This window comes from Coturnix japonica, chromosome 8 (assembly GCF_001577835.2).
Source record: "Coturnix japonica isolate 7356 chromosome 8, Coturnix japonica 2.1, whole genome shotgun sequence".
Lineage (NCBI taxonomy): Eukaryota > Metazoa > Chordata > Aves > Galliformes > Phasianidae > Coturnix > Coturnix japonica.
This window is the reverse complement of record NC_029523.1, coordinates 3,181,502-3,202,760: the sequence shown is the minus strand read 5'-3', so window position 1 is coordinate 3,202,760 and position 21,259 is coordinate 3,181,502. Positions and strand designations below refer to the sequence as shown.

At 35.0% G+C, this 21,259-nt stretch overlaps 1 long non-coding RNA gene across 1 annotated transcript; it reads left to right on the top strand.

Moving 5' to 3' along the window:
• Window positions 1-4,875: 4,875 nt before the first annotated feature.
• On the top strand, window positions 4,876-18,383 carry LOC107317089. The gene is made up of 3 exons (XR_001556733.1): window positions 4,876-4,911; window positions 5,003-5,052; window positions 17,575-18,383. It is a non-coding gene; the product is annotated as an uncharacterized LOC107317089 (long non-coding RNA).
• The last annotated feature ends 2,876 nt before the right edge of the window (window positions 18,384-21,259 follow it).

The following is a 21,259-nucleotide window of genomic DNA, read 5'->3' as shown; positions in this document are numbered from 1 at the left end:
GGTTGGTAAGGAACTCGTGATTTGTAGTATTAAAGAAAAAGAATAAAACATCTTGCAGCAGCATTGTTGCAAATCTTTTAAAGACAGAACATTCAGGGCATGTAATACTGCAGTTACTATAGTAACAGATCTTAGTCCTTTATATATGAATGTGGAGAATTTGGGGAGGCACAATGTGACGTTGCAGCACTATAAAGACAGTCATGTTTGTCAGTTATCACAGAATTGTGTTATAGTAGAATGAAAAAAAGCCCCAATCACAGCGGAGCATGTAGAGAAGGTAAAGAGGGATGTACAAGGAGTTATGCATGTGAGTGAGGAGCTAGACATTGTTTTGGAGAGTGCATAATTGAAGAGAATCTGTTGTTTTGGATAGAGAGGGTTTCTTTAATCTAAGAGGATGCATGATTTAGAGTAGTACATAAGGAACAATCAGTACTATTTCAGATAGTTGTATTTCCTGCTCATTTTTAGTCCTATTCTTGGTATGAATGAAATATGTAAACTTTTCACAGTAAAACAGTATTAGAAAGCCAAAAGCAGAGCCTTATTGGATTGGCTGCTGGGAATTTTCCTAAAAGGCCAGTCAGGAGATGAATATAAATTACAGATTTGAAAACAACAGCAATATTGCAGTGGTATGTCTCAGAGGTAGATGTGAGCTGAGATTCTGAGATGGCTTGCCATAGCTGAATAATTAAAGACATATATTATATGAACTGGCTAATTAAACTGTAATGCATATAATTTTCTTGGACATCTAAACATTGACGTGTATGCTATTATAGAGCCTATTGGCCTTCCTTTCTTGCCTTCTGTTGCTGGCCTTTCTCTAGATAGAACATGGCAGCCTGCCATTAATATTTCAAAGCTTGTTGTGGATGATGAAGCTTTGAGCTGAATTAAAATTTGCTTTAGTATCTGGAGCACTTTAGTTATGTGTTTACTAGAAGAAGTTTGAAGAGTCACAAATCTTTGCCACATAGTTCATGTAAAAGAAGCAGAGAAAGAAAGAAAACAAAAGAAAAAAAATCCCTTGCTACCTATTTAGATAAGATTAGGAAAGGTTTAAAGTAGTAATAAAGAAACATTATGAGCTGTTGTATTCTGACAACACAGTCACTTACATTTCAGTATGGTGGGAATAAAAAGCTTAAGAAGATAATATGGATGTTATCTATCACCATGAAGTGAGGACGTGTTGACAGTTTTACAGAACTCAGGTTTGCCACCTATCAGCTAATGAATGCAGTGGGTATTTTAAACCAGCATTAAATTTAGATGCATGAGTCAATTGAAGCTGCTGTGGTTACTTGCTTATTAAAAGTAACATACAGATAGCGATCTCTAAGTGTTCTGGGTGGGATCTTTCCAATACTTCCATTCCAGCTATTTCACTTTATATAACTCGAGCACTTACACAACAATTATGACTTCTAATACTACTTTTTCAATTATCTGGAAATCTCAACTTTACAGTTATATATATGTAAAGGTGATATCAGTCTTAGACATAGAAGATACAATAAAGAGATTTTTAAAATACAAAAAAAAATTAAAATTCTTAATTAAAACAGTAATTGTGAAGGTCTTGAGGAGAATCCAGACAATCTAGTACCTGATCCAAGAGGTAATATCTTCTGTCTTTTAATTCCTAGGAGCTTTGTTATCTCATAGATTTGGTGAGATTTCAAGTAAGAACAAAACATAGAAATATAAAGAATACAACATTTAATCCTTCTGCCAAAAATGTAATAATGTTCTATAAGAAACATTAGAAAACAAGGACAGGCTGTACACATACTTAAAGTCTCTACTAGATGAAATACTGTTAAAGGTTACAGCATCTGCAGACCAGCTCATAATGAATTTATGATGACATCAGGCTGACAAAAATCTTTCTTTTATTCATTAGAAAGCTGAATTTTCATGCATACAAACCTTTTGCCATCTTGACTCAATTTCAAGAAACAAGTTAACGCAAAAGAAAGAAATACATTTAGAAAGCAAGGAACAAACAAAATGAAATATTCCTTTTTTTTTAAACCAGTTTCCTTAGAGGCTTAGGTGCAAATTCTAGAAGTACAGTAGAACTCATATTCCATATACTCTTAAATTTTCTCAACATATGAGAAATATGGATTCAGTTCTGCTGTCTGTAAAACTCAGCAGACAGACAGGAACTTAGGTATACTGCTTTTCCAAGTCAAGTGATATGTAGTATTTGAAGATGGGATTCTCTTAATCTTTCTTATTTAAAGTGTTCCACTTTGCAAAAATAATGAATAATTCATTGGAAAAGAAAAAAATGAGAAAGTAAGAAGAACTCTGAACTGAAGCATCAATTATTCATACAACTTTATATCCCATGACTTTGAGTGGAGAGGTGAATAGTAGTCAAAAGTCTTTGTCAAAAATCTTCTCAAAGATTATCTTTTTTCATATATGTGTCCAAACTGCATATATGATGTGAGAAAATTATATCATCGTTTATATGAAAAAGTCAAGGTCGTGTATTAAAAAAATACGTAGTTTGGTGTTACCATTTTGTTGACTCTTTCTCTATGTGTTTTAGTTCGCTTTTATTCGTGATATTATTGAATCTTTCAGTACTCTCTGCCCTTCTTGCCCAGATTTCTTTAGATTGTGCAGTAATTGCTTTTCTCCCCAAGGACATTCCAATTTTAGATGTGGGGCTGATTTAAACAAAGCTTGAATCTAAACTAGAGTATCAAAAAATTTCTTTAACAAGAATAAAGGACAGTGAAAATCATACAATGCTGATGATTTGATTTAGGTGCTCTTTTTCACAGGCTTACAGTAGTTTCACAGCCTACCGGAGCCCTGTAGAGTATGTTAGCCAGAATTTACTGAGTCTGTTCAATTAATCTAATTGTATGAACTTACAGTTTCTTTATGGTGTGAATTAATTATCAACCAAAATATGTGGTATGTGTAAGAGTTTTAAATGGTAAGTGGCAATATGATGTAATCATTTGAATTGTGCATCAACTTTCTGAATAATTTTTTATACTGATACAAACCTACTGGACTTAAAAACGATTCATAATACATATAAAAATGTATAAGTAAAACATCTATAAAAGTCAATATATATTTTATGATGCTTTTTTAGTACATTACAAATGATAAGTATGTGAAAAAGATGTCTATATGAAACATTTATTAGGCACTATGTTTTTAGTTATGCCATATGTTGATCGAGAACCATCAATGGAAAGTGAATAAAGTTATCAAGGTTACAGTAAGCTACTTATAATGAAACATGGAAGCTTATAATTAAGTACTACAAATGATGACAATAAGTTGTCAAGTTAGAATTATACAATAAACTGTTGTCAGATACAGAATAGCCTCCTGAGGTGTTTCATCTTTCTTTGAAACATGGCATATGGAGCACATATTTCAAATTTTCAGCCTCTGGAGTGTAACAAAATGAAACTGTATCCATCACAAATCCCCTAATGAGTCTTTGAAGAAATGTACGTAGTATATTTGAAGCATAATATATTGTAGCATAATTTTGGAAAATCAAGAACTACTTCTGTTGCTAAATGGTTGATTGATGTCCTACGTGTCATTGTGATACAGACAAAACAATTCAAAATACAGAATTCTCCAAAGGTGGGTGAATTTATTCTCTTTATCCAAGACTGAAGAACAGGTTTTTGGTGTAAACTTCCTAATTTAATATAATCTAATTCTTCTGGATTTTTCTAACAAGTAATCTCTATTACAGTATAATTTGATGCTCTTAAATCTTTCTTTTCTTTAATCTGTTCAAACAAACAGGTTTTTAAAGGAATTTCAGATATAAACATTAGCAGAGCAGTGTTGAAGTGAAAAGATAAAAAAATAAAGTTCATATTTTAGCAGGAGAATAACTTGCTCTTGTATAACATACCTGACTTTTTTGAGCAAGTACTAAAATATTTCTTCCAACACAAGAATGCAGTCTAGAAATGAATCAATGTAGAGTTGACCATTTGATTTACAGATATTAAGTTGAAAACTGCCTTTGTCACATTGCAATTAAATAATATTTGAAAGTACATTTTTCTTGAGAGAATATTTCTCTATTTCTCACTCTATTGCTGCTGGCTCTATATTGTAGACCAAATGGAGAATTGGAAAGTTATTTTTAAAGAAAGATTGAGTTTTTAATTATAAATGATGTTTTGTTAGCATTAAAAGCCGTATTTTTCCTTAAAAAAAAAAATAAAAAAATTCTTTTTCGATCCGTTCAGGTTTCAACTTGCTTATGGAAACGTACCTTACACCCGTAAAACAATTCAGACTTCATCATCAGAGTCTGGTGTTCATATTCCTGTCCTGCAGGAGTATTGGAAATGTCTGTAGTACCATTTAAAAACATTCAAAGGAAGAACATGTGTTAAATGAGAAATCGGGAATGTCTGTGCATCTTCTTTTCTTGCACTCATGTGAAAGTTAAATGTCATTTAACATACAGGCTCTTAGACAAGTTTTTCTTATTTCTTGCTGTTTCAGAGATGAAGTGCTCCAGAATTGTAGGATTTGCTCACTTCTCATTCTTTATTGTTCTATAATGCTGGATGGTTATAGAGTCCTAAAATATTTACTGTCTTTTTGATACATTGAAGTTTGTAGTAAAGCTGATCAGAAGATCACTTAATAAAAACAATAACTAAATTAGAAGGTGGTGTGGGGAACTATTAATCACAGCCTGAACCTCTGATTAACCATCTGCGGCAAGTGACGAGTCAGCTAAGGGAGCACAGGTGAAGGTAATTCAGCTGTGCTCCCAGAAGGGTGGAACCTGACTGCATCTCTTCTAGATCCGATTTAAGGGCTGACCACCACTAAGGTAGCATCTTTTTCTGGAGAATGTTCTTCTGTGGAGTTTTTGTGGTAAGCCTCAACATTGGTGAGTTTTTCTTATATACTTATATATCCACTATATTAATTATAACTTTATGTTTGTATAATTACCACTATACAGAGGTGTCTGAGCTGAAAATCATTGGATGTTGGAGAGCATTTGTGTGTCAGGTAGGCTACTCCCATTATTTTATATACTGAATGTTTTTTCTTACACTAGTAAGTTAAAGATCTGAGAGATGATGTTTGTTGTTAACTGAACCTTTGGTTTTACTAAGCAGGATTGTCCTTTTCATGTTTCCTTATATCTTTATGTCTACAAATGCAACTGATTTTTAAATAGAGCTTTTCCTTCAAATTGTTGAATCTACCAGATTTGTAATTGACAGTGCAACACTATAACACTAAAGGAAGGCATTTACCATGAATTTCATATGTTCTACTGCTGTAATTTAATGTTTCTGATTGAGTATAGATCTTTATTTTATTGTTTCGTATTATTTTTATTCACATCTAAAATTAGATAACCTGCAAAAAAATAACCTATTTTAAGGATTTGGGTTATGATCCAGATTTACCTCAGCTGGTTTAAATCATTACAGCTTCTTAGATGTATGCGCACCAACAGGCCTAGTAGGGAGATTCTCTTTCTACTTGCTTAGTAAGTGTGTAAGCTTCACATGAGGAGAGTTATTTCTTTGAATACTTTTTTGTTTGTTTGTTTGTTTGTTTGTTTGTTTGTTTTTATAGCTTCTAGAAATGTTCATGAACTTTATTCAGTTAGAAATAATCAAATTCTTTCCTTACTGGTAATCCTCTGACATAACAAACATAACAATTGCTTTCTGGCACTATTTTCTGGAACAGTTTAATATTTGTATTAATGAGTACTAAAAAAGTTTTATTTAAAATATAAAATATATTTATCTTTTAAAGAGGCAATTTGTAGCAAATGTAGGTAAGGAGTCCTGGGGTAATCTGCCAACTTGAAAAGTAAATACAGTGAGCTAAATGTATATATTATTAAATAGGCTCTTATCCACCGCAACAAAGCACTATAAATATTCTGATTATTTTTATTGCTTATTTATTCCAAATAACCTTCAGAAAGCACTGTTTTTCTTCCCATACCTTCAAATAAAAAGAGGTCAGTAAAAACAAGATTGTCAGATATGTCAAAACAGATTTATTTTTACTATACCTGTTGAAGTAGAAATTTTTTTTCTCCTTCTCCACTATATTCTGATCCAGAGGTTAAATTCTCAAGTATATTATCTTATTTTTTCTCTTTCTTCTTGACAATGTATACATGGAAGAGGTGCAAGTCAAATCTCTGAGGCATAGGTTGAGTGAGTGAGCATGAAGACTGTCACTGCTGGCAAAACTGGCTCTAAGATATTACTTGGCCTCAGGTATTTTTGTCAGTTGACAAAAAACCCATGATGTTATTCTGAAATTCAATTCCAGTACAAAACTGATCTTCATACAATATCTGCTGAGGTCATATCACATGCCTTGAGCTTCTAGATTTGCTATCTAGCTCAAAGTTTCAGGAGGCTTCCTGCCCTTCTATCCCCTCCTCCTTCATGGAGATCTGGTGCAGACTCAAGTCTTCACCAGGATAGAACTGGCAAATTTAAGGTCCCTAAATTTTCATATATTTGTTCCTCTGTAAAATTGGAGTAGCCTAGTGACAGGTAAACATAATCCTAGTGCAATAATATGGTTGTTTTTGAGTAACTGAGATGTTTGTGATCCCTTCTGAAGCTATTAATAAATATCAGCAAGTGCTTATGACCTACCACCCATTCTGAGATGTATTTATTAGCTGCAAAGACCAACAGTTTACAGTAGCTCTTTTACAAGGTTACTTAATTTCAGAGGGAAATCATCAATTCACAGGAACTTTTAAAGCGGTTTCTTATTTTCAGGGGTAATTATATGTTAAGTGCAGAAGAAGTAATTGATACAGCTACATGGATATTACCTCAACAGCCACAATGCTGTCAGTATGTAGAAGTTGTTTACTAGTTTGCTAAATGCAAATTATTTGAAAATGAGACGTTGGAGAAGACTCATAATGGCAGGTAGTGAAAGAAATCTAAGTGTAAATTTGCCCCTTTAATCTTCCTTAGAATGATATTGAAACACAAGGGCTAGATGCTAAACTACTGACAATAGGAACATTTTGATTATTTTTCCCTGGTTTTACTGCTCTTTATTGCCACCTAGAAACAATCTGGCTCATTATCTATTCTCTGAGACCAATGTTATTTTTGCTAAAGGAAGTGGTCCCAGTAAGTATGAGAATGATTAAAATGTCAGATGGTCAGATACTGGCTACCATATGGTTGGATTTCTGTGAAAGCGATCATCCATTCCAACAGAGATTTGTGTACGTGGGTGAAGAGGAATTTGGTCATTTGTCCAGGGTGTCTAGTGCCTAAAAGATACCTGGAAATTTAGGAAGCAGCTGTTAAAAATGAGTATATTAGAACCACAGTTCATGTACTGTAGTGTGCATTTTCTCCTGTTCTGACCAAGAAATTCACACAAAAATACAGGTTTTTTCCCCTAGACATGTTAAATACCCAAGATTTTAAAAAATCAGCAAAATGTTTTACTGGATGGGGACCACAGGCAGAATGGGATGTTTCAGCTTTACGTATAGCTGAGCGTATGAATACTTACGAGAGTTGCAAGTAATATTTTTTTTCAGTGCATTTAAAATAGACTTTGTGTTTCTATGAAATTATTCTTTTTGTTTTGGAGGAGCTGTTTTGTACTATATGAAATCAGAATAAATCTAGCACAAGGCCTATGCTCTGTTGGACCTGATGAGCTGTGTTTTACATATGCTGGCTATCCTGATATGAAGTGCAGTCTTGCAGCAGGAGCTCTGTGTGGGCTAATTTGTCCTATTGAGAAGCAACGGTGTTAATTATAGCTCATGAATTTCTCACAGATGAAGTAGTGACACTATATCTGATGTTGGAACTACTTCAATTGCTGTCCATCTGGGTACATATAGGCTTCACTGCTTTACAGTTTAGGTATGTATTTTCTAGGGGTCATTCTCAAATCACATGTGAGTGAACAATTACGTTTTCACACCAGGAGGAATGTCTAGAGACCTGACAGTCGACATGATGCAATGCAATTGTTGTGAAAAGACAGAAATGTGTTTGGCCTCTTTGGCTGTACACATGTTTTAGCTTTCTCTCTCACTTCTGTGTCTTGAGAAATTTCCTCACATAGTTGTGTGTTCATTTCTTTCATCCTATAGCCATGTTTCACAGTTGCTGCCACTCAAAATAGTTAACCCTCGTCTTATATAAAAACATCTGATCCCCTGAACTTAAGGGTACACACTGAAGATGTTGACATCTATTGCAATTATTACATTAGGACCATAACTCAAATATTATTTATCCATAAGTTGTATGTACCTATATTCATCCCATAAAATAGCTTCTTAAAAATACTGACAGTTCTTAAAAAAGGTGTGCTTAGAGCAAGAGTCATTAAGCAGATTTTTTTAGTAATTTTGGCTTATTTTATTAATCATACAAATTTAAGGTAATAGATAACAAAAAAAACCAAATTGATCTATTTGCCTGTAGTCATACTTTTTATATTAGGAAAAATGCAGAAGAAATATTTCAAATCAACTGAACTTTCCAACTGCCATCTTCTTCCCAAATAAAACATGATAAATAGATATGCAGAAGACACTTTTGCATACATAAAGAAAAATGCAAAGTCAAGGGAACTCACAGTGTGAATTAACTCAGCGTCTCAAGACTGTTTTATTGCCTTCTGTTGTGAACTGCTTGCTTGCAAAGCCTGTAATGCAATGAACATTTCTGTCTCATGAGTGTTCACTTGCTGATTATTCTGAGGACTTATTCAGTGTGGCACAATCACTGACAACATATATTTTTTGCTTCTTGGGGTAGAAATTTAATTAAAGTAATCTTTTCATGGATTGATGTTCACATGCTGAAGGACAAATCTAATTTTATATCAACTATATAGTATATTTGACACTGTTGTCAGGAAAGTATTTTATGGGCTATCCTTCATGATATAACTTGGCATATTATGCAGCATATGAAAATGTAGTGGATACTTATTGCACATGACTAAAGGAAAAAAAAGAGGCAGACTGTAAGATAGACAGTGCTACATGAGTAAAATAATCATTCTGAACTGTGACAAAACAGAGTCAAGGGACGAACAAGGTCAGGTTTAGAGTAGAATGAATGGATGAGGGAGTAGATGAATCTGAAATCTGACTTAGAGCAAAAAGTATAACCAGCTGGAGAAACTGGAAAAATTTGCAGTGTCCTGTATATCAGCAGCATTCTTTTGCAAACCTGATAGTTGTTCTGAGATAAAAGCACTCAAAGTTAAATCCTCTGCTAGGCCAAATAGAACAGATCCATCGACCATACTGGGATTGTTTATTCAACCAACTTGCAGGCTTTTGTGGTTAAAGGGATCACCGAACCTTATCAATATTATGTGTGATGCAAAGAAGTTAGCCCTGATCCTAGCCCGGCAATTTTGTTTTTTTCAACCCATAGCTCTTCCCCTATTTTGTACTGGAAGAAGCAATCATCTCTGTTCGCTCTCTGCTCTTCACTCACAGTACTGTAGACCTCTGCATTCAGCCTTCAGTTGTCTCCTTTTTGGAAAGAAAAATACTAATCTACTTAGCTGCTTCTCTTACAAAAGCTAATCCATGTATTTGATCACTCTTGTAGCTTTTCCCTGCACCTTTTTTCATCTTCACAGTATGTTTTTGAGGGGCGGCAAACTCCAGTTTCTGCAGTGGCATAATCTCATTGTCAGTTCTAGTCTTCAGTGCCTTTCAAATCGGTGAGTTTGCTTTTAAACTGCTACTGAGCACTGAGACGATGTTTTCAAAGAGGTATTTATTAAAACATGAAAAACTCGTTTCTCCAAGACTTGAAAGACTATCATTGCTAATGTTGGGATACTATTTCTCCTGGTTTCTCTTACCTGCATGGAATTTTCTATGACTTCCTTGCTAAACTACTTTGTGTACAGGGTCCTCAGCAATCTTTCACGAGCATTGGCTTGGCATCTATCTTAATTACTGCATAACAAAATCACTCCAATAGGAGCACATGTAATAGTTGAGGGATAAAAGCAGTTTAATGGCAGCTCAGTTTATAGAAGAAAAAAAAAAAAAAAAAAGAATTATAGAAGAAAAAAAAAAAATCCATGGAAATTCTTTTTATCTGACTGAAAATCAGTATTTAAAATTAAATGAGTGCTAACCTGGAAATTGTAATGAAGAACTGTGGTGTTCATTCCAACAATGGCAGATGAAAGATAAACTTCCTTCGTGAATCACAGCCTCTTTCCCTATGAATCCCTGCTCTGGTAGCTGAAGCAAGTGGTGAGGAATTAGAAAATTTGAGTTGCATTCTGTTTTTCTTTGCTGTCCAGTGTTTGGATAAACAGTTCCCTCATCACCTGCTTTGTTCCATTTTGCTGATATGTGGTCATTAATCTACCTATCAGTCCAAGAACTTTAGAAAAACATGTATAAAATATGTTTCTTTTTATTTTCCAAATAATGCATTTTACTTATTCATTAAGCATAATAATGTGTAATAAAACAAATGTTGGAATGGAGGAAAAGGTTTTATTTTATTTATTTTTTTATTTTTATTAAGATGTGTATTTGTTTGTTCAGATCCCACAAACATGATACTGAGGTGCCTGATTAGTCTCCCTTTCTTTATTTTCCTGAATGTAAATGACTTAATGAGTTAAAAACATGAATTTATGCATAATTATATTTAGAGAAAATCTTAGATTATGTTGTTGTTATTGAATGAAGGTATTTGACATGGAACTCGGTAACTTTCCTCTTGTGGCATCACTCAGTCCCCTTCACTTGAGCAAGGTGAAAATATAGGTTTTTTTGTGGTGATTTTGATAGTTTACTGTTTTTTGTTTTTTAAGGAAATGTGTTATTCTTCAGCCTGTAAATTCATTTTGAACTCACTTGTGGGTTTGAAATATATTTTGAAATGGATGAGTAATAAGAAATTTCTACAGATTTTGTGAAATAACCCAGCAAAGAGGGATAATCCCGTTAATGGTCTCTTCAAGGGAAAGCATGAAGCTTGAATTCATTCTGTGCTATGCACCACAGAATTCACATTAAAAAAGAAAAAACAAGGCTTAGGAATGTTCAAATCATAGGAAAACATTTTTTTTAATGTTACTTTAAAATATTTTTTTATTTTAATTTCATTGTCTGTACCAATTTTCCAGTGTTTTATTAAGTACAGGAGAAATCAGTATCATCTGTTATCTTTCCTCATATGTTACAGTCCTGTTTAATGAGGGGTATCTTCACAGCATCTTCGTTAGTTATAGTCTTCCATGAAGCACAAGTACTTAGAAAGACTTGGTTCCATTAGTTCCACTGCTCATGAAACTGCTTGTTATGTTGCATTTTGCGATATAAAACACAGGGGAAAAAAAAGAGGAATGATTAAGTGAAAATGAAGCATCTCATCCAAGTATTACTGTAGTTAGTCAAGAAAATCTCAAATAAGCTGCCACTTTGCTGAAAGTCTGCATTAAAAAGTCTCTCATCCCTTCACCGTAATATTTTTAAACCACATTCTGCAATAATTTTGACAATACTGGCCCACTCTGCCCAAACAGTGCAATTCTGAGAAAGTACAAACACTTCCCTTGAGTGCCTTTAGTGTCTGGGTTAAATATGGAGTACATGAATAGGAAACATAAATTGATTTTTGGCTCAGGAAGAAGGTAGGCTGCACAAAATTGGAGACATTGAGGATATTGTTATTAAATCAATTTTCTTTGGAAATATAAGGCATTTATATTTGATACATATTCTGGTGCAAGAGCTCAGACACAATGGTGCCTGTGAGAAAAGAGAAGTAGGCACAGAAGGATCAGTGAGCTCTGATCAGTTTAAGGAGTCTTTTGCAGAGGGGACAGAGAAATTCTTCTTGATTTCCTTGTTAAGGTTTTTGTAGTTACAGTGCACAGAGTCTGTGAGACACATCAAGATAAAGTAACTGTTAAATGTGAGTATGTAGAATTAGACATCAAGCCACCTAAATCTTTGGGTTCCTTTAGGTTAAAAATTATCTCATGTTTAATATCCAGTTTTGTAACTTTTAACTGTATTTTCATGCACTGTTGTACATGTTTTCTGATTTCAGTTATTTCAGTAGTTAAACATAAGGTAAGTTCAGTCTGAGCAATCTTAATAAGGTAACATGATAAATTTGGTTCCCAGCTCTGGCAAACACAACTGATGGAAATGTAAGGGATGGAAAAACCTTACAGATTTAAAAACAAAACAAAAAGAATCAGAACAAGCTTTATGAAAAGGGATGCGATCTCTGCTCTTTTCCAGCACTTTGCTTTGTTTACCACCCAGTCTCTAGAAGCTTATTGTCTGTTTATTAAGAAAAGGTCATGCTAATCCTTCCTGGTCACCTCTCACCATGCACAAGTGCTGTGGTGTAGTATGAGGGGTAGGAATATTAATCTTGCCTCAGCAGCCTTTTATTTGGATTTCAAACTTCTAATCAAAACTTGCATTCTATTGCCTCTACTGATCATATCTGTTAGAACCAGAGCACTTTTGTCTTGTGTTTTTCAAATGTTTATATCTATAGGAGCACAAGGCAGTTAAATTAATTAATGAGAGCCACATTCACCTGTTTGAGTGATTCTCAGGAGATATTTGGGCCTGCTTCTTGAATGTGCTGAGCTTTAGTAACAGCCTAGAATTCTGAGCCTTAGAAAGACTAACAAAATGGTTTTTGTTAGCGTATTATTTGGAAATGGGGAATAGTGGCTTCTGATTCTTTTCAGTATTACTGTGCATAGTTAAGAAAACACAAATAGACATAAATGGGTACCGGAAATATATATGTTGCTTACACACCCTGACAGGTTGGATGGATTATGTCATTCTGAATTCCTCAGGGTGTTTTTATATATGCTACGAATTAGAATACTTGCCTATGCCTTCTGTAATACAAGCTGAAGTGAATCAAAGAAAGAACTGATGGTGGTTGAAAATGATTGCCTACTTCTGAAATCCCTATTTTTCTTTTCCAATTCATATTAAATTTACCATTGCATTGTCCTTCTGGTCCCTTAATTCCCTGTGCTACTAAATCTATTGTGCAATCAAGTTCTTTCAGTTATCTTGGGACTGGAAAGGTGTATATTCTGCCTGTGTCAGAATTTAAAGTTCTGAGTGATAGTTTGGCACATCTTTAATTTACCGTTCAGTCAGTTTTGAAAGAGAAGAGCTCCATCAGCTCTAATAGAAATCGCACCTGTTTTGTTTTCTGTTATTGGTATTACAGAGTCACAGAATTGGGTTTCCAATTATTGCTGGGTTAACAAAGAGGCAGGGTGTCTGGCAGTTGCATTGGAACAAGAACCAGTCTCACACTCACAAGGTGTCACCCCTGACCTGGAAGAATACCACTGGGGTGAAATAATGCATCTAGTTGTTTGGGCTTTGGAGCTTCTTTTGAAACGGCAGAAGAAGCTGCTAATTAGCACTAACAGCGATGGTGCTTTTTTTTTTTCTCCTCCTGGAATCCTCTTCTAATGAGATTTCCTTTCAACTTGCTACAGTGCAGTGCCTGCATGAAAGCACTCAGTGTAGGCATCGGCTTTGAACCTTCATTTTGAAAAAGAATCTTCACTGAAGTGACATTACCCTCCTCCCAACCATAAGAATTGAAGTTTTGATCAGTAGGTGAAATATTCATGGGTTTTAATGTAAATGAATTGATACAGAGAGATAAAGAGATCTTAAAGGCACTTGTTTTGGTGATTGTTTCACCAGTTTATTGAAAGGAGGAGGGGATGACCAACTCCTTTCAAAAGATCTCGGGGACTTCCCTTTCATGTTTAGCATACTTGCTGTTTCCTGTAATATCAATTATAGAGTGGGTCAGAATTCTTAACATCCTTTTTTCCTATAATGGAAAATACTCCAAAGAGGAACTAGCTGAATTCTAATTTGATGACCAATGTTCTGTGGTGCAAATGCTATGGTTAGAGCTAGGATAACAGGAAAGAGGCAGAGAAGGAGGGGGTGCTGCAGGTTTGCACTCCAGGTGTGGTGCAGCTTTGCTGTAGGATGACCAGCCATGTGGAAGGGAGTGTGGGTCATCTGCTTATGCTGCTCTCTTGACACAATTTAATGGTGTTTGGAAAGAAGAAACTGTGGAGGTTTTGTATTTAAGGTTCTATAATTTTTCATATTTAGAGCTTTAACTGCTTTTGTTTGGAAGCGATATGAATGCAGGAAAGCTGATGTGACATTTTCCCTCTAACATTTCTGCTTTTGGGGCTGGGGAGCAGACTATGTCCTATGTTGGTTTTCTTCAGTATTAAACAAAGACTTTGTCTAGTGATACTGACATAAAAATGTAAAACAGAGGTATTTGTTTTGTTTAAGAAATATAATCATTTACATGCTTGCTTTTATGTTCAAGGGTTAAAAGTGGAGTTGTCTCATCCAGCCACTGTAAGCTTCATCGATGAAAAATAATGATAACAATGCATCATGGCATTGAAGTTAGGGATGCTAACTGATGGTAGAATAGAATTTGAAATAGTGATTGGAACAAGAATTCCTTAAAAATTTAAAAATTTTTGAAAATGTGCATATATTGAAATAAATGTATGAATATATATGTTCAAGGATAAAAATTAGAAGTGCCTCCTTTTTCAATTAGTAGAAGTGCAGTATATGTTGCTATGGAAGTTAACACTATTAAAATTCAGAAAAATAAGAAAAAAAGTCACTTCTTTAAGTCAAGTTGCTTTTGATTCTTATTTTACGAAATGTTTTGTTGATACTTTCAGTGCAATCTCTACGTTTGCCTCCTTAAATCTCATTTTTAATTTTTTAAAATACAGTTCAATTATTAAAATAATTCCAAGAGGTTATGACATATTTATACAAAATGCTGTGGATCAGTAGTCGTCATGAGTTTCCATCCCTTATGTAAGCAAGCTGCTTTTGGGAATTGTTTGTTTTCTCAACTGCTGGCACTTCAAACTCAGTTTTGTCCCTAGCAGTCACGCTGGCCTCCTTCTATTGTATACTTGCCCATCAGAAATATTTTGCAGGCTAAATTGTACTTTCAGCTACCCTTGCACAACTTTGCTGCTTTTAGATGGTGTCTGTAGTGACACTTGTGAAATTCCATTAGCCTTTCAGGTCGTTGTCACCACATGCAGTATCTGAAGCTAATGAGATTTCACAGTCGCAGTGTAGAATGAAAGTTGCATGGAAGCATTTATGAAGATAGTAATTATGCATTGGATGATAAGAACTCATTTCAGTTATCAGTCTAGTTAATCTTGTACCCGTATTTGAAGAAAAGTATTATTTATAAATGATCAGATTCTTTAACCTCTCACTCAGGCTGGATGGTATCTTGCTGTACAAGAAATCTTAGTGAGATAGGGTACTTAATGTGAACAAGGCATCAGAATTTTGCCCAAAGAGGATGAGAGTGTGAAAGCAGAGATACACAGTGCATCCACAGTCTTGCATGTATTCATTTCTGAATTCTCTTTTTCCAGCAGAATGCATGTAAAGGAAGCAGAGCACAAACTTAAGGACCTGAAGTTCCTGTTAATTTGTGTGTGTTGCTCCTTTGGGCATGTACTTTGGAGTAAGATTGCTTTACTTTAAAGTAAGAGATCGTTAATAGAATGCTTGATTTTTTTTGTGATGTACCTGAATGTTGAGAACAGCATGTTTCTCATATCATGACAAAGGAAACAAATGTATTGTAAGGAACAACATGGCATCAGGTTAAATAGCTGAAGAGTTTTTTTTGTTTCAGAAGCATATGCTAGAGTAAACAGAGTTATAAGAATTATTCTTTTCTTCTCTGGTTAGGCTCCCTGATAGATGCTGCTGTCAGGATATCCCAAAAGCAATGAATACACTTTGGAGCCTAGTTTCCATATATTCTTTTCCTGCGCCCTCGTAACATCCTGCTTTCTGGTCAGTGCTGCTGATCTTCACCCATTCAGCCAGTCCAGTGACAGGTCTTTCTTGTTTCCTGGGAAGAAAAAGGAGTCATAGGAGGTATTTTCTCAAAGAGGGATTTCTTTTACAGTCAGGGTGAAGAGAGAATACTTACTGCTGAGAAAATCAGGCCCTAACTATAACATTTGGAAAGTTATAAATGATGAAAAGTCTAAAGCTTATTCAAGCACTACTTCCATTACGCTATGACTGTATTTTCTGGATGAGCTTGTGCTGGTGATGAGTGATGAGTAGGCAATTTAGTATTCACAGGCAGAGTCCTGAAGGCTGTCATTGCTTTGACCTTCCTTAACACCTAAAATCTGATGTGTAGGCACCAGGAAATTATTTAAAATTCTGGGAGAGGAGTAAATCAAGCATAATTTTGAGTTGTTGCAAAAAGAATAATAATGCTAAAACTGAGCACTAAATAGGAAAGAATACTGAAATCCTAAAATAAAACAAATCTCTTAAACAAGAGAAATTAGAGCCATGGCAGTGAGATATATGTTGAATTGAAATGATGCCCTGTGAAATCAGGCAAGTCATTTCTGAGCAGTGTGTGACAGTGATAGGAATTCCTGGCTTCTGGGATGAGCAAGCTGAGCTACACTCCTCGCTTACATTGCTTCATGATTCAACAACTGTTTTAATTAAATTATAGGTTCCGAGAAGTATAAATACCATGAGATATTTCAGCATGCTTGTAATTTATCCAAAAAAGCTGAGCTGTATATTAGATGTCAGTGATCTGCCTAGAAATTGTATTGCAGAAACCTGAGTATCTATCTTACGTGCCACACTAAAGTGAACTGTCCCTTTATTAACTCCTTTACCTATCAAAATTACTCTTTATGTAATGGAAACAAGGCAAGCCTGTGTGATTATACATATGAGCATGAAGATTCACTTGTACTAAACAGTCCTGACCACAACTCCGGAGGATCTTTGTCTTCACAGCTTACTAACGGGGAAATATTTGATAATCTGCCTTGCAGAAAATTGATCTTCTGATGGAATTTTTCAGGAAAATCTGTACCAGGAAAAAAGATTCTTATGTCCAATTATTTATCCTTCAATAGTTTCAGAAATAATATAAAATACTGGTAAATTTTAGACTAGGAAACCGTATGCAAAATGTTAAAGAGCAGACTGCCTCCTCACTTGAGTGATAAATTACCCCAAAATGTGGAAGATTACTTCCTTTGAGCACTGGACTTAGGCTCTGGAATTCCTTGCCTTTGCTGTCATTCTTTTGTATAAATCACACATCTTCACTGTGCCTCTTTTTTTTATTATTATTACTATGTTTTTTTGTCCTTAACAATACTGTCACTGATTTATCTGTGTGAAATCTTATAAAATTTAGTTATTTTAGCCAATGGAGTTTTATTCATTCATTGCAGTGGGATTTTTTTATTATTTTTTTATTTTATTTTTTTTTTGCTAGAAGGAATGAAATATAAGCATCAGAGTTAAACCAGGGCAAAAAAAAGAAACCTGTTCAACAAATACAGGAAGAACATTGCTGCAGGAAAAGCTTCTGGTACTTCCTGTGTTATGCGATGTATCTTATTTTCCAGCTGAGATGTTCTTAACCAAACCATGGAAGTAGAGATAATTCTTCTCATCCTTTCCGCTGAGCACTGGATCCAACGTCAAGTTAAATAAGATGAATAGATGGTTTCTGTTTGTGATGACTTCTGGGGACTGATAATGGGAAAAAGTGACAACTGGATGGTCCTTGTATGACAAGAAGACAGAGACCAACTATTTATTTATGGACGCTGTTTCTTTGCATATAGCATTCTTTATAATGCACAGTCCTGAGGCTGTCTATTATACACGGATGATATCTTTTGTATAATGCTTTCATTTCATAAACTTTATATGTACACACTGGCAGTGGACGGAGATTCCTTCAGGGATTCCAAACCAGTCCTCACTGCTGGCATATAGGGGTTATTTCCTAGACTGAGGTCGTTCTGCTCATCTGGATCACGGCACAGTCGTACTTCTTGGAGAGAGTAAACTGCAAAGTAGAAACAGTGGTGAGTTTAAACCCCTTAAAGATCTGCAAAATGAGCATCAATGTACACCCTTGGAGGATTCATAAGAGTCATTAAAGGACTGATTGTACCTATTTGCAACTTAGCTGGGTGATAATATTTGGGTAAAATATGTAGAAAGTTGTTCTCAAAAGCTGTCATTTCGTGACCTTTCATGCCATTTCATGCCAACCAGTCAAAAAGGATAAAGTCAGAGAATCAAATTGAAAAGTATTAAGCCTGAAAGAAGAAGGAAACAATTTCACTAAACCAATTAATCAAACTGTATCGCAGAACTTGAAAAATCAATAGACAAGGCAATTTCATCATATTTTCATCAACTTGAGTGCCGATTTTAAATCGAGTTAGGAAGGAAATTGAGCCCTATCAACCCTCAATATTATCAAAATCATGGAAGGGAAAACTTCCTTCTGCAGACCATCACTGAACTGTAACCTTATTGGGAGTGCAGCTGAAATCTTAAACCTCCTTAGGAGAATATAAATCCTTAGTGGCCTTGGGCACACCACTGAAAATAAATAATTTTCAAAGTTACTCAGGTTTTTGTAATTTCCCCTCCTCCAGTAACAGTCGAAAATGTCATTTTATTTATTTATTTATTTTTTTTATGGCTGACAGAGGTGATATTCTGTAATGCCTGCTTCTTTAAACAGGCGTCTTTGTCCCAGTCCATCTGAAATTGCTTAGAACAGCTTGTGAACAACTGATTTACAAAATCAGGGAGAATTAAGTGCCTTAGCAAGCTTTAATCCTTGGGAAAATATCCTCTAAAGTGCATTTGTTTGTCAATTTGCTTATTTCTGCCAGCTTCACATGTTGCTCTCATTATTCTTGGACTGCACCCAGCCACAAGTCAGGTGCAAGAAAGGCTCTTTCCATTTCTACAGAATGGTTTGGTGGCTGATGCTGCCCTAATGTTTCCTCTGCATTCTGAATGCATGGCTCACAAAAAAAAAGGAGAAATTTAAATGTGATTAAATTGAAATTCCTTAAGTCCTGTGATTCATGGGGAAAAATGATGGTGATACAACTTTACAGCCTCCAAGAAATAGAGAATAAGCACAATATCCTTCTGTAAATATCCTTCTTCTGTAAATGAGTATGTAGCAAGAAACAGAACACCTTCCTTATGCTCATACAATCAGTTTACATAGCATGCGCTAACTCAGCCTAAGCAAATGTGCACACATCTTTATCCATCTTTTTTTTTTTTTTGTTCATAAAATCAAGGGCTCTGGCTGGCATGATATCTCTAAGGGCGTTGTTAACTTTTTTTCCTGTTGTATGCTTTTGATTGCTGCATTGCTTTGATCGTACATCTAAGGGCAAAAAATGTTTTCATTCATTGTTTTTTAATTCAAGAATTGGAAAGGAAGCACTGAAAACTTCTGGGTTTATTCCTTTTTTTTTTTTTTTTTTTTCCTCTTCTTCCAGTACTTTGAAGGTAAAGGATTCTCCTCTGCAGTATTATCAAGGTTAAGAAAAAAGTCTGCAAAACAGGAATCCCGTGGATTTATACTTGTATAGGTATTCCAGTGTACTGCTGTAGAGGCTTCTGAAGTGGAATTCGAGCACAATCTTTGGTGCCATGGTTAAATAGGAGGAGGTAAACTATTTAAAAAAACGAGTAAGGAAGTCAGTGATCAAAAGAGGAAAGTCTACATAGCACTAATTCTGGGATTGACACTGTCAGACTGCTCATACAGTGTTCGTACTCATTCATCATTTTTTTTCAATTGCTCTCAAAAACCCAGGGAAAGGAAAGGAAGCTCTCTGAATAATTTAAAGCAGTTCACTTTTCAGAAAACAGCCCTTTTGTTCTTCTATGTATCTATAACCTCAAAGTAGTCATTTTAATATTTCTTTGGTTGTGATATAACCATTTCAATGTCTAAAACAGTGGGAGAGCAAAATGGAAAGGAAGTATTTGTAACGTTTTAAGAAAAATAAAAAGGAACGCAAAAATCCTCTAATCTTACTAAAGATTTACAAAGAATCGAGTGATGCAGAGACTTCCTTTGAAAGACATTCATTAGTTTGCTGGTCATTATGAACCAATAGGGGCATCCAATGAAGAACAAAAAGTGAATAGATTTTATTTCAGAGTGCCATGTTTATAAGGTTGTTTTTCTTTGATTTACATCAAGCTTCTAAAATGCCTTCTTTCCGAGTATTCACCCGATATGATTAGCATCGTCATTTGTATTACAATAGTACCTCAAAAGTCAGAAGTGAAATCAGCAGCCTTTTGTACTAGACACTGTATAAGCAGAACTTGCTTTAAGGGCTCACCAACTTTAACAAAAAAAAAACACAAAAAATAAAAAAAAAAGAAAAAAGGCAATTGTAAAGACAGGAGAAAGGAAGTATTGGTCTTCTGTAATAGAAGCTGTGACAGAAAAACCTAAAAGCCTGAGAGGTGCAGAAATTGCACCACTTTCTGAGACCCAACTCTATGTTTTGACTAGGTTTGTATCTCTGAGGAGAAACTTAATCACCCAATTTAGAACTTGCAGTAATTTCCTAAGAAATGTGAGGAACCATTTTAGAGCCAGAATGCCCTTCATCCTACATCTCTTCTGTAAATTCAGAACAAGCGTGTGGTGCCAGGAAAGGAGAGCATATAAGCAGTATTAGTAAATGAAATCATGTTTTGTGATAGGTCATCTAATAGCCAAAGAAAGGCTATGCACATATCCCATGGATTCTAATTCTGAGCACAAATACAGAAAGTGCAGAAAGTGCTTTGCCCATGTAGTTTGTTTCTTTGATTCTGTATATGCTATATAAAGCAGCACTTAGCAGGTTGACAAATAGCAATTGAAGCAACAAGCATCCTGCCTCTCACTTTAGCCTTTACTCCAGGAGCCAAGTCCGGTGAAAAGAAATGCAGAAACCTTCGTGAACTGAAATTGGGCATAAATTGAATTATACCAGAAAATAAAAGAGGTAAAATGATGAAAATGTTTGTGAATTTAGTCAAGTTCAGCTGAGTCTTCAGAACAGGCGCATGATGAATCAAAATCAAGGGAAATGTGGATAAGAAAGAGAATCTTTAATAAAAGCAGCAGGGTATGTCTAGGCTTACTCCAAAGGAGGGTCAGCAAGTTGCATGGCTTCTGTAGGTCACTCGGAAAATAATGCCCCCCATTTTTTTTTTTTTTCCATGGAAACTACAGCTAGGATCACAATAAAGCTA